Source organism: Camelus ferus, chromosome 11 (genome assembly GCF_009834535.1).
Source record: "Camelus ferus isolate YT-003-E chromosome 11, BCGSAC_Cfer_1.0, whole genome shotgun sequence".
NCBI lineage: Eukaryota > Metazoa > Chordata > Mammalia > Artiodactyla > Camelidae > Camelus > Camelus ferus.
The window spans coordinates 62828141-62840430 of record NC_045706.1 but is presented as its reverse complement, the minus strand read 5'-3'; the positions used below and the strand labels follow the sequence as shown (position 1 = coordinate 62840430).

At 42.1% G+C, this 12290-nt stretch overlaps 1 long non-coding RNA gene across 1 annotated transcript; it reads right to left on the bottom strand.

The window, feature by feature from the left end:
- Window positions 1-4456: 4456 nt before the first annotated feature.
- On the bottom strand, window positions 4457-11637 carry LOC116667245. The gene is made up of 3 exons (XR_004324058.1): window positions 11210-11637; window positions 9477-9479; window positions 4457-4468 (listed from the first exon to the last, which is right to left on the bottom strand). It is a non-coding gene; the product is annotated as an uncharacterized LOC116667245 (long non-coding RNA).
- Between the last annotated feature and the right edge of the window lie 653 nt (window positions 11638-12290).

The window sequence follows — 12290 nt, the reverse complement described above, 5'->3', positions numbered from 1 at the left end:
CTGAAGAGCTCTGCAATTTTCAAGCTGCTCACCCCAACTCAAGCCTCCATTTTTAATTGCCAGGACCCAATTCAAGTTTTCGTGTCATCTGCTTGGAGTTTGTAAGCTTTTAAGCCTTGAACTCTTGGACCAGCTGCTTCTGCATCTTAATTACACATGACTCCACTGATGTTTTTGTCCCTCCCCCTGCCTCCACATTTCCTGATGAACCCAGCATCTGCTAGTACCCTGACTCCACGTCTAACAAGAAGACAGTGTTGTCTTCTCATCATGTCAGTATATCTAAGGGTTATTTTGAGTATTTTTGGGATAAGCACTCAAAGATGTGAAACCCTCAGGAAAAAAAAAAAAGATGCCTACAAAAATACCTTGTATTATTCAGAGGAATTCAAACCATATGTTTCTGCTTCTTTTACTGATTCTTTTACAAGTAAACCATTAAAATGCACTCCTCTAAGAGCTGTTTGATGTCCCAAGAGCTCCCAAAAATTTTACAAGCTGTTTTCCTTAGAACCAAAGGATATATTCAACTTACCCAAAAGATGTGGACGGCACCCAAATCTGAAGGATTCTTTCACAATCTTTGCATTAGATGCGATAAATTGCCGGCCTCTAACCCTCCATTATGGATATTTGTAACTGTTCTTGTGAAACCCCTCTGATTTGGTTTCTAAGAGCATGAGAAGGAATGTGCGTGGAGGGAGCCAAGATCTTAGGAAAATTGTGAAGTTTGTAAATGTGGCTTTTCTGATACTGGGTTGCTTTCTCTGAGCTGGATGTTGCTATGGAGCAGGTAGAAAACAACTGAAAGCAAATGTTCCTAACCTGTCCATCTCAAGAATTCCCGCCTCATATTTTCTTTTACAGGTTTGTTTTCCAAACAAATTGCATTTCTTTTTCTGTTTTAATCAGCAGATAACAATCATCTCACCTCACGCAGTGGATTTGAGTCCAGCAGAAAGCATAGACCCATTCCAGCTTCATCAGCCTGTCCTATCTCATTGAGCCTCAATGCATGACTTCAGCTTGGCTCAAGTCAAGGAGCTTATGATTGTTCCATCCCCACTTTCTGGGGCTCCTAACAGGCATGGTTTCCTCTTCAGGTATTATTTTTCATTCTGAAAAAAAAATACAATAGTATTTTAAACATCTTACTTTGTTCAGAGGTTTAGTCTTCATAAATTCCCCATAAATTCCCTTTTTAAAAAATATTTTATTGAGATAAAATTTACATAAAACGTATTAGTTTCAGGTGCACCCACATAATGATTTATTTGTATATATTGTGAAATGATTACCACAGTAAGTCTAGTTAACATCTGTCACAAATTTGTCACAAAATTGTTTTCACATCATGATAAGAAATTTTCAAACCTATTCTCTTAGCAACTTTCAGATACACACACAGTATTATTAACTGTAATCACCACGCTGTACACGACATCCCCATGACTTGTTTATTTTACAAGTGGAACCTGTGAATTCTCTTAAGTCTTACATATTACTATTACAATAGCCCTGGGACAACCTTCTCAGCCTCTCACCATCCAGAGAAAATAAGCAATGTTCTAGGGGAAAGAAAGGACACAGCTGAAGCTTAGGTTCCTTGATTTAAAAATGACTGCACCTTCTACTTTGGGGTTTTCAAGCACAAAACACTTAATGGAGCTCCACAGCGCTGTGAACCTATTGTATGAATATCTGTGATTGAGTCCATAAAGGCATGAGTGACTCTCCAGCCGTAAGGAAGCCAGGGTGAGGTGAGGGCTACCTGAGAGGTGGGCACCCAACCAGCCAGGTGGGAGAACTAGCCTTTCAGGTGAGTTGATGAGAACATCTAAGACTGAAGGAAGAATACAAGTAAGGCTGAACAGGTTTGTTATCCTTTAAGATAATACCAAAATAGTCAAGTTAAGAGACTTCAAGAACTGCTTAATTGTGTATGGTAAAAAATAGCCTTGGGCACCTGGTTCTTTTCACAGGGGTAGAACTGTTTAGAGAAAAGTCAGTGCTTTGCCATAATTACTGGTTATCCAATACTTTGCAAAAGGCCTTGCTGTTTTTCAGTGCCAGGGTCATTCAATATGAAATATAGCTTTGCTCATGCTTTGGTACAGGTGACAAAAAACACAGGTGCTCTTTCGGGCTCCAGCAACACTCCTGCCCTCATCCAAGTCCAGAGCAAAGGAAGAGGGTGACCTAGTGAACTGGTAAGTCCTGGGTCCTTGAAGATCCAAGAATGTGTCCTTCTGAGCCCAGTGACGAGCATCCACACAGAACAGCACTGAGCCCTTTTACAAAAGTTCCAGCACCTTCAGCTTTAGCTTAATATTCATCCAGCCAGTCTAACATCTCTTGACAAAGAAGGAGAAGCATTACAGTTGAGGGCTTCTGCTTTCTGTGTGTCATCCATCAAAATCGCCTTTACTTCTAGCAACAGGCTCATACTTTCCTTGAAATTGGGATGCAGAATATCCCTTTAAAAAAAAGTAAACATGGAAAGGACTTGTTGACATCTTCAATGTAGTGGTCGCTGCCTCAAATTTTCAAAAGTTCAATATAGCCCATGCCATTCTGGTGGGTCACCCACCTCACAGTTGGTGTCTTATGGAAGGGAATCTCACAGAAGCTCTTTTTCTGTCCACAACCTCAGCCTTGAGTTCCCAGCCTCCTTCATCTGGCACCATCCTCTCATCCAGTTTTCTTATTTCTCATACCTTCCAGTCTTATCTCACTTTTCTTGTGTAGGACTTAGTTCTATCTTCCTACCTAACACCCTCCCAAGACAATTGCACACATATATACACATACACACACACACACACAGTCCTCTCTGAATCCACCATTTGTGTATGTCATAAATATCCAGAATGCATTATTATGGTGATGCTTGTTGCTCTGGGAAAGCTGTTACTTGTTTATCCAGGCATCAGATGCAAACCTTGGCCAAGGCATCTTTTATTCAGGTGGTGCTCCCATACACGGTTCCCTATACTGAAGACTGGGCCCCAAACATCACAAGCATTGCATGTTAATCACGAGCACAGGTTTAGGAGCCGAAAAAGCTTGTGTTCTGATCATGGGAGCACTGCACTGGATCCGTGAGACTTTGAATGATTTCTCGGTCCCCTGGCCCCATTTTTGTTTAACACGAAGACAACTTAATTACCCAAAGCATTATTAACAAGTATTAAATGAAATTATCCATGCCAGGACCTGACATGGTTGTCCTCCTTTTCCTTCTGTGCAGTCTCAGCTTCCTGTGCCCACAGTGTGGCACTGCTCAGGGGCAACCTTTTGTGCTTTCTCTTCTCACCCTGTGATCTTGTCCTGAGTGATGCCATCCAGCCCCACAGCGTCACATACAACCCACAATCAGGTGATGCATAGATGTGAACCTTCAGCCAGGCCCCTTCTCTGAGCTCTGTCTCAAGGTATTGTTTAATTTCCTCTTTGATTTCCTTTTTGACCCTTTGGATTTTTAGTAGCATGTTATTTAGTGTCCATGCAGTCACTTTTTTTTTTCTTGTTTTTATTTCTGTGGTTAATTTCTAGTTTCATGCCATTGTGGTCAGAAAAGATGCTTGACATAATTTCTATCTTCTTAAATTTGTTGAGGCTTGTTTTGTGTCTGAGGATGTGGTCTATCCTAGAGAATGTTCCATGCACACTTGGAAAGAGAATGTATATTCTCTTTTGGGGGAATGTAATTTCCTGAAAATATCAATTAAGGCTAACTGTTCTATGGTGTCATAGTTAGTGTTTCTTTGCCTTATTAATGTTCTGTCCCCTTCTCTGAGCTCCGGATGTGGACATGGTACCACCACCTTGATGCCTCCTCCCAGATGACCCAAGAGCTGTCAAGTCAACATTTCCAACATTGAAGGCAACATCCCCCACTCCTGCCAGTCAGCAGACTCTCTCTCTCCATGAATGGCAGCACCCCCCCACCCACTTCTGCGAGGCACAACCCTCATCTCATCACCTGCATTGCTCACTGCCTCTCCAGACACAACCATCACCACCAACTGTCACCTACTGTGATAGCAAAGGGGACCCTCGGGCTGTAAATGGCATCCAGCTCCCCACACTTTTGCTGAATTATTGACTCACTTCATCCACTGATTCTTTGGATAAATATTTATTGAGTGTCTACTAGTACACTGTTCTTTTAAAATAAGTGAAGCTATATTTTTTCACTTTGATTCTTAGTAGTCTTAAACACTTAATTAAAACATAAATTACATTTGGATAGCATTTTATAGTCTCCAAAGGGTTTTTTCATTTCTCAGAACAACACAGTGGAGTAAGGAAATTCTAGAGACCAATAGACTCATTTTTCATATGAGGCAGCTGAATCCAGCCTACTCAGGGTTACACCACAAATTCCCATCACATGTAGGATGGAACCCAGGTGGCAGGTCTCACGTTCACTGTACTTTCAACTCCACCCTGCTCCCTCCTCCAACTCACCAGGGGCCAAGTTAATGGATCCCCCCTCAGAATCTTGGCCAGTGGTTCTCAAATTTAGCAGACATCAGATTCACAGGAGTCTGGTCAAGGTGCCGAGTGTTGGGCTTGCCTGGAGTGAGCCTGAGAATCTGCATTTCTAACAAGTTCCCAGTGATCCTGATGCTGCTGGTCCAGGGACCACACCCTGAAAACCACTGATGTTCTAACAGGGAAGAACAAATCTGACTCCATGTTGGATCTGTTTCTCTTACTTTAATCTCTGTATTCTATTGCTTTTGCTACAAGTTAATCACTGAAGGGATGTTGTCAATGAGCTTAAATTATACATAATGGCCCCTCAGCTCCCAGGTATGAGTGTTAAGCTAAAATGCCTTTGTTTAGCTCACAGGAAACATCCTGACCAGGCCCACCTGTGAATGCCTGCAGGAAGGAAGCAATGAACACAACCCCTTCGAAGGCTGAACGGAACCAGGAAATATTTGACTTTACTCCCTCCCTCTTTTAGTATAAAAGAAGCCTGAATTCTGCCTTGGGCAAGATCATTCTTTGGGACACTAGTCCACCATCTTCTCAGTTTGCTGGCTTTCTGAATAAAGTTCCTTGGCCCAACAACTTGTCTCAATTTATTGGCCTGTCACGTGGGCGAGCAGCACAAGCCTGGACTCGGTAGCAATGTGGGCTAGCTAACTCTTTCGCCTGTGCTCTTTACTGTTTCTTTTCACTTCCTTTGAGGAGAAATTTGACCCTAACTATGTTTTTCTCCCTTGACTCACTTTTGAACAGAAAGGAGCACATTTCTTCTGTACAAGGACCATCTTTTGCATCCCTGATGTTGACAAGAAGATATGAAATTGTGCCCACATGGAGGCTGCTTGTCTCCATGCCTCCATTTGACCACCTAGGTGCCTGTCAAACCCCATGGTTATAACCTCACTACCGGTCAGAGTCGTTCAAAACATGGCTGAGAAAAGCAAAGTTTGTGGAGAATTTAGAGACTCTTGCTCTATTTTTCCAGATACTCAAAGATTCATTCCTGGATTGGGCCAAATCAGCTGACACTCCCCTCTGCCACCATCAGCCTGGCCCCACCTGCTCCCATTGGTATCTCCTCCTCTGCACAAGGCCCTAAGAAATACTGGTTTAGTGACTTGAGCACTGGGCTGGGCCATGATGCACACCTGGGGCCCTACAGGAAACTGCCTCTGACAGGTGTGCTACATGTGCTGATGGATACAGCCCATAATGATACGCTGCAGCCTTATCGCTGGTACCATGAGGAAAGTCTCCTGTTTGTACCCAGCATTGTAGTGCTTTTTCTGAGCAGATGGCTTGGCTTTGCCTCAGGGACACTGCAGTTCTTGTAACTAGTTGTGACTGAGTCTCCTTTTTGGCCACTAGGGGACTTCACATCAGCTCTGTGACCCTCCCTGGAGGTCTACGGACCACAAAGTTTCCTGACTTAAACGTCTTAATTTCTCCCATGTTTCATTATCACACTTATTTGGGATGGGTGGTGTTTTGCTATGCTATAGGACAACATTTGACCCTTCCTGAGGCTTGGCAGATAAAGGAAAGTAGGTGGAAATGTGGACAGATAGCCAGACAGGCAGAGAGAAGAGTGCATGGAGGGCTCACCACTGGCCAATGGCACACACTCTCCCCACGATGCAGAAGGAAGCCCACAAAGCAAAGAAGAAAGTAAATGATCCACTGTCTGACTTGGTCTCAGACCTTCAAGATGTCATGTTGCAGGGAGGGTATAGCTCAGTGGTAGAGTGTGTCCTTAACATGCACAAAGTCCTGGGTTCAATCCCCAGTACCACTATTAAAAATATTAATTAAAAAAAAAAAACTAATTACCCCCCACAAAAATACATAAAACATACTTCAAAAATAAAAAAAAAAAAGATGTTATGTTGGAAGGAGCTTTCAAATGTTATAGACACCAGAAGTGTTATTTTTTTTTTCTAGCCTAAGTAGCTTAATAAGGAGTTAATTCATAAATAAACCTAAAACTGGCTCTGAGCTTTGCGTTCTAATATTTTCTAGTAACTTTGTAAACTTTGGTCCAATCTTTTCCTAAAGAAATCTGCCAAAATATATTATAGCAAATACAAAGGTTTGTACTGGCCTTAGTATCTAATGTAAATATGAAAAAGAAAAGAAATACTTGTATGCTGTTTATCATAGCTGTATTTCTCATAATATGATGAAAAAGCAGAATAAATAATGACACATACTTACATGGAATATTAGGAAGTAATCAAAAGTACTGATCAACAAAACTATAGAGCCACATGAAAGATATAATTTAATATTAAATAAAATCAAAGATATAAAACTAATCATTGAATATGAGAACCATTATGATAAGACAAATTTCTGGAAGAAATGATGATGGTGTTTATTGTGATGAGATTTAGAGTGATAATTTCATCTTGCCTCTATTTTCCAAAACATTTTGGTATGTGGTTAGATTATTTTACTCTAGAAAAGTACATAAATAAAGTTTTAAATGTTACCATTGAGAGCAAAAACTAAAGTTGTTTTAGACCATAAACAGGCAACCACAGGCCTGGGCTCAGGGCACATGCAGGGATGTCAGAGGCAGACAGAAGTAAACGGAAGTATAAACTGTGGCTCCTTGGGCAGCTGCCACCAGGCCCACAGGAGGGTCAGAGGAAGTGATTGCCCAGTGTGCCAGAATCTCCAAGTGTTCATGGGTCACATCTCACATAGCAGCTGTCATCACAGTCCATAACCTCGTAGAACACTCGGCCCTGCCCTCCAGGCTGTGTTCTAGACATTTACTGGCTGGACTTCTCCATCTAACACAGAAACCAGCCTCCAGTGGCAGTCAAATCACATATTTGAACATGGAGCAGAATTTAATCTCATTCCAGGTGGCTTTGATTTTCAGAATTCTGGGAAGAAATGTATGACTGATTAAGAAGTATTGTCTGTGTGATGGTCACAGCAAGATCTTGGAGAGCCATCCCAGCCTTCAGAACCATATCCAGGGAGATGGGTGGTGGGCTGGGGCCTCCTTTTCCCCCTTAGGTGTCCTTCTGAAAGTGACATTTTGAGGCCAAGTGATCCTGGGAAGACCACACACTACATGGAACACAGATGTCTTTAGGTTCCCAATGACATTCATGGACAGCTCTCTCTGAATATTTTCTCCTACTTCTCACCAGTAGGGTAGCCTCTGTTATATTTTGTTTTAAAGGGAAGCTTTCTGCTCTGTGGAAAACTCAAAGTTGTGAATCAGCTCTCCTGGACAGTCCTGAGTGGGCTGGAATCTGCAGAATCCACTAGGTCCAGCAACGTCCATCCATGTAAGGCAAATCAGATAAAGATTCTTCATCAAGACCTCACTTTTGATGAGCATCCTCGGCTTGGGAGCTCTAGGAAGATCAAGCCAAAGATAAACTCCAAGCAAGAGCTATGTTTTCCAAGGGGAACCCCTTCTCCTGAAGTGAGAAAAGACTTGGAGGCTCAGTCAGTCAACATGGGCCTGGTACTGCCTGACCTTGGGAAGGAATGGAGAGAATATTTTCACTAGGACTTTCTGAGTCAAGTCCAGGCTCCATGAGCCTTTTTCATTCAGTGTTTACTCAGGTCCTTTCCAACCAGAGATATATGTTCCAAGTTAGGAATTTTGAAAGCAAAATATCAAGCATCCACCATCTCATTCTCATCCTTCTTTAATCTTCAGAGCCCCATCCCTAGAAGTCAGGTATCAGCAACCCACATTGCCTGTAAAGCAGTTAATACTTGAACCAGAACAAAGGATGGGTATTATTCCTGGTATTCAACACCTGTAGGATTCAGCCTTACTTCCTGCCTGCAAGCTCCAAGGTACCTACATCCTCAACCAAACTATGCAGCAACCAGTGCAACCTCTGGGCAGGGGAGCACTGATTGCATTTTAACTCTGAGTTTTCTTGAGGGAGAGTGACTTTCTCCATTGTCCCTAGTGAAATTACTGAAACCCTCTTGCTTTTTTTCTAAGCTCCATCTTTCCAGGCTCTTAATCATCTCTGGGACCATTCCCAAGAAGATCTCTGGCTTCTCTAAATCTCTCCTAAAAGCCTTCCTTATGACCTAAATGAAAGCAAGCTGAAACATTCCTTGGACCCAGAAGTCTCTAGCTTTGCGTGGCCTGCAATTTTTCAAAAATGAAAAAAATTAAAATTAAAAAAAAAAACCACATGTCTTTGAGAAATGAGCCAGAGGAATAAAGTAACTCCCTGTGCAGTAAGTGGATTGTCTCCACAGGCTTGATACCTTGGCCCTGCGCTAGACATTTCACATACTGGGGAAAGGTCTGAAATGTTAATGCCTTGGGACCCTGCCACAGTTTACAAAAAGTACCTTCGCCTTCAAAAGCTTCTGTGTTAACCAAAGGTGATTAAAACCAGGTCCTTGCCAAAGGCGTTCTTTCACAGTTCTGAACAAGTAAGGGAAAGCAGAGATGATTATCTGGCCAGCTCAGTGGAGACTTGCTCCTTTCTATAAAAATATACATGCTGACAGAACAACACTTGTAAATTTACAATTTGTCTGATTTGATCACCTTTCAGCACAGGAAACCTGGCTTGTATACTCCATTAGAGGGGCTGCTGTGGGAATTGTCATGGGAGACAAGACCCAGCTCGGGACCTGGACCAGAGATCAAGCTGGGGTGTCATCTGGAACATCACCTACAAGATTTGGTTGGAACATCCCAGCCCCTCAGGCAGAAAGGGCCCCTGTCCTCTGTGTTCTTGCAACTCCATGGTGGACTCTTTCACAGCACATTGCGGGGTGTGCTGTGATGTGTGCATCTGTTCACCTCATCCAATAGTTCATGAGTTCTTTGTATTTCAGTGGGAGTCCCATTAAGCCTTTCCTGAATCACTAATGGGCTTCCCCCTGGAAAACCAAGAGAGTTTCTCTTTCTTTTATAGAGACATACAATGGGAATAATGGGTATCTTCATTTCCATCTAGACACAGCACTGCCTATCCCAGCCACTGACAAGACAGTAATAGGCATGCCTTAAAGATGTTGCAGGTTCAGTTCCAGAAAATGGCAATAAAGTATCACAACAAAACAAGCCACACAAATTTTTGGACCCTGAGTAACATAAAGTTATGTTTATATTATACTGCAGTTTATTAAGTGTGCAATAGCATTAGGTGTAAAAACAAAGTGTACTTATCTCAGTTGAAAAATACTTTATGGTTAAAAAATGCTAACAATCATTTGAGCCCTTGGCAAGTTGTAACATTTTTGCAACTGTAACATCAAACATTATCAATCACAGATCACCATAACAAATATAATAATAATAATAAATTTTGAAATATTGTGAGAATTACCAAAATGTGACACAGAGACACAAAGTGAGCAAATGCTATTGGAAAAATTGTGCCAAAAGACTTGCTCAATGTAAGGTTGCTACAAACCTTTAATCTATTTTTTTAAGTATATCTGTGAAGCACAATAAAGCAAATCCCAATTAAATGAGGAACACCTGAAACTGTAAGACATAAACTCCAAAGGCATTTCTTTTTATGGGCAGAGTTCAACTAAAGAAGTCCTAGCTCATGGGTACGGAAGATGCACAAACACCAGCGGAGTGAGAAGATGCTCTTACCCAGGACCTTCAGTCATCCAGTAGCATCTTCTTTCCCAGAGAGGCTTTAGGAAAGGATCTTCTCAACCAGATTAGAAATCAAAAACATGCAAATTAAAACAATGAGATGTTATTTGCAATCTATAAAATTAACATAATTTTTAAAAATAGCAATTTAAAAATAGCCAAGTTCTAATGGATACTCTCTTATACTACTTTACATGGAGGGGGAGGGGGCAGGAAGGAGGTGTACGGGTTACATTTTCCAAAAATCAGAACATATATTCAACGATTTTGGTCAGAGATATAAACAAAAATGTGTGCTTTAATATGTTCATGGGAGCTCTATTGTAAAATAAGATATTGAAAATGAACTCAGCTATGCAATAAATGTGCCAATTTATTAGTATATGCTAAGCTCTGCCAAAGTAACAAGGACATGCTGACATTTTAGTGGCTCAGCGCAACCAAGGTTTATTTCTTACTCAGAGTCTGATGTTATGTTGAGCCTCTCCAAGCAGTTTTTCCCCCAAGCAACAACTCTCAGATCCAGGCTGCTTCCATCTGCCATCTGCCATCCACCGTCACTGATGAGGGGACAGATCAGCCTGGGAAGCACATTTCATGGCTGCATAATGTTCCCTCATCTGAACATGTGATGTTTCACCAAGACATTTGTGGCAAGGCCATGTCATGGGTTCTCCACAACATTTCTTCTCCTTGAGCATTTGGGAGATGTGTTTCCAGAACTCCTCTGGAGTTTGATTAGATCAGCAGGTTGAATCTCAGACAATGGGATGTGGGCAGAAATGAGGATGGTGCTTTGTCCCTGGGACAGCACTCCAGGCTGATCTGCGTCTGGCCTATTGCACCCTGAATTTCATGTATTTAAAATGAGTTTTCTCTTGCTCATCAAACCCTTCAGAGTCATTTTTTATTCCTCTATTTCACATTCCACATAATCCATTGGCATAGCCTCTCATGTTTATTTCCAAAATACTTCGAGGAACTCACCCTTTGTCATCACCTCCTCACTGGTCCAGATACTGCCACCTCTTCCTGGATTTCTGCAGTAGCCTCTTAACTGGTATCCCTGCCCTTGACCCCCTTCACTCTAAATCCCACACATCAGCCAGAGTGAACTTGTTAAAACAAGAACCCGGCCATGTCCCTCCTCATTCAAAAGTCTTCAGTGGCTCCTCATTAGATGCAGAATAACTGTCAAAGTCATTACAGTTTCTTAAAAGGTCTTTGTGACCAGTCTGCTCTTGCTTCCCCACCCCAAGCACCCATCCCACGACCCTCTTTCTCACTTCCTACCACTCTTCTTCTTGCCCACTTTGCACTACTCATGATGGTCTCTTCCTGACATCCCAGGAGTACTCCCAGCTCAGGGAGTTGGTGCTTGCTGCTTTCCCTGCCAGGGAGGCTTTTTGCCTGGCTCTGCATAGGACTTCCTCCCTTACTCCCATTAGTTCTTGGTTTAAATGCCACCTTCTCCACGAGGACTTCTCTGAGCAAACTCTTTAAAATCACAGCTCTCCCTCCACGTCTCCTTTCCCTGACAATTTTCTGCGTAACGCATATCGCCACTTGGTATACTTTACATTTTCCTCATTTATTTCTGTGTACTATGTCTCCCCCAGTGAGAGTGCAAGGCTTCATGAGGAAAGGAATTTGGTCTGAGTTGTTCACTGATGTATTTCCAACCAAAGGAGAGATAGAAAGATAGATGGATAGATAGATAAATAGATAGATAGATAGATAGATAGATAGATAGATAGATAGATAGATATCTGTGGAAGGAGTGGTGTGGAATAAATAAGCAAATTTTCAACAGAGTGTGCTTAATCACTGAATGAGAGCACATAAAATGGTCCAAAGGATAAAGTTCTCATCATAGACAAAACACAGTGAGACAGTTCAGAGGGGAGGAATCAGGCAGAGGGAAAGTGGCATTCTCCTGATGTGAAACTGTCTTGTTCACAACCCTCCATCTGAGTGTCCCCCTCACAGCTCTGCAGTCAACCAGGTAGCACCAAAAGTCCAGTGTCCTCCTAGGTGTGGAGAAAAGCTGGGGACCAGGAGATCCTGGGACAGTCATAGTCATGCTTTGGGTCTGAGATTTTCCTACTGTGAAATTAGAGGGCTGATACCATAAAATATGAAGATTTAAAAATTCTTCAAGAACTAA